Source organism: Myotis davidii, unplaced genomic scaffold (assembly GCF_000327345.1).
Source record: "Myotis davidii unplaced genomic scaffold, ASM32734v1 scaffold161, whole genome shotgun sequence".
Taxonomy (NCBI): domain Eukaryota; kingdom Metazoa; phylum Chordata; class Mammalia; order Chiroptera; family Vespertilionidae; genus Myotis; species Myotis davidii.
In genome coordinates, this window is record NW_006291567.1 from 522771 (window position 1) to 524594 (window position 1824).

Consider the following 1824-nt stretch of genomic DNA (forward strand, 5'->3'; position numbering starts at 1 on the left):
TTCAAAATAATTAAATGGAAAATAATATTACCTCCCAGAAAATAATATACATTTTAAAATCATTGCCAAGGCTATTTGGTGTGCACCCCACAACCTTTGCATTTATTATTTTTATTCAATTTAATAGGTATGAACTGATATCCAAAGCTTCTTTAGTTAAATTATAAGTTCCCTTGGTAGAATGTAAAGGTCAGGATGGCAGAAATTTTTGCCTATTTCTCTTCACTGCTGTATCTCCAAAACAGTGCTTGGCAAATAATAGGTATTCAGTAACATTTGTTGAATGAATGCATTTTGATATTAGGAGTTAGTAAGTAAACATTTTCCCCTTTAGTATCTTAATTTCATAGTGCATCTGTACTAATTGTTCTTTCTAGCCTCAAATTCGTTTTGGAATGAAGCAGTGTAATAACTGAACGAACTGAACTGAATGTACTTCTTCTGGTGAGTGATCTGATTCAAGTCCTTTGACCTTATATGCTTTTACTTTTCTGAATTTCATTATAACAATAGTTTGCAAATGTTTGATTGTGAAGACTCCTTTTTAAAACCAATGTCAACATAATAATAATTGTACTCTCTGTGGAAAAAACTACAGAATGGCAAGAAGCCATTTATATTTTACAGTCACCACAGTCTCTTCAGAATTTTGTAAAATAGAGGTTATAATATAAGAAACATAAATTTCATAATATGTGCATGGTGGATGTATGTATTATGTATGGACCATGGCAATAATTTTGAAAGCCACCAGAGGTTTGGGGTCAGTAAGTTGAGAACTACTTAATTATAGTATCAGAACTGAGGAGCATATTAAAATGTAAATAACAGGTACTATAGAAGATTATACCCTAATCACATATTTTAAAAATTCAGTCCCTAAAGCTATCAGTTTCTTTTAAATATGTATATCCCTTGCCCAAAGACATGTTAATTTATTGGGGGTTTTTGAGAGAGAGGAAGGGAGATGTAAAGAGAGAAACATAGAAACATTGCCTCTCATACGTGCCTTCACCAGGATTGAACCCAAAACCTAGGTATGTGCCCTGACCAGGAATTGAACCAATAACCCTTTGGTGTATGGGATGATGCTCCAATTAGCTGAGCCACCCGGCCAGGGCAAGACTGAAGTATATTTTTAAAAATCAAGTTTGTGTCTTTTAAGATTTACTTATTTTACATATTTTAGCAAAAAATCAGAAGCAAACTAAATGTTAAGCATGCTTAATTAAGTTTTGATATATTTATCTGGTAGATGTTAGGTAGCAATTGAGTATTATAATTTTTAAAAAATATATATTTCTTTATTAATTTCAGAGAGGAAGGGAGAGGGGGAGAGAGAAACATCAGTGATGAGAGAGAATCATTGATCGGCTGCCACCTGCACGCCCCCTATTGGAGATCAAGCCCGCAGCCCAGGCATGTGCCCTTGGCTGGAATCGAACCTGGGACCCTTCAGTCTACAGTCCAATACTCTATCTACTGAGCAAAACCAGCTAGGGCTTGATTATTATAATTGGACATTGTAATTCTTATTTGACAATTTAAAAAGCAGGACATACCAGCAACTATTCTTAAATATTTTAACTGTGATTATATGAAGTCTTTATGTATTGGCGAAAGACAGGAGGGTAGTAGTGGTTGTGCCCAGAGAGAGGAAATCTGGGTAATTTTTTCCTCTTTTTGGAACACTTACTTGGCAGTTGCTGTGTGCTAGGCACTATTCTAAGCTCTTTTCATGAATCAACTCAGGGATCATAAAACTACACATTTGGTATTTGGAGCCTCTTTGTGTGTGTGGGGGGGCAGAGGGCTTGAGTTAAG

General features: G+C 35.1%; 1 protein-coding gene across 2 annotated transcripts in view; it reads left to right on the forward strand.

Moving 5' to 3' along the window:
• Positions 1–375: 375 nt before the first annotated feature.
• Positions 376–1824, forward strand: part of LOC102770778 (chromosome unknown open reading frame, human CXorf23) — a 50718-nt gene continuing 49269 nt past the window's right edge. For both annotated transcript variants that reach the window (XM_015564874.1, XM_015564875.1), the window contains exon 1: positions 376–444. The gene's annotated coding sequence lies outside the window, so the exon portion shown is untranslated. The remainder of the gene's footprint in view (positions 445–1824) is intronic.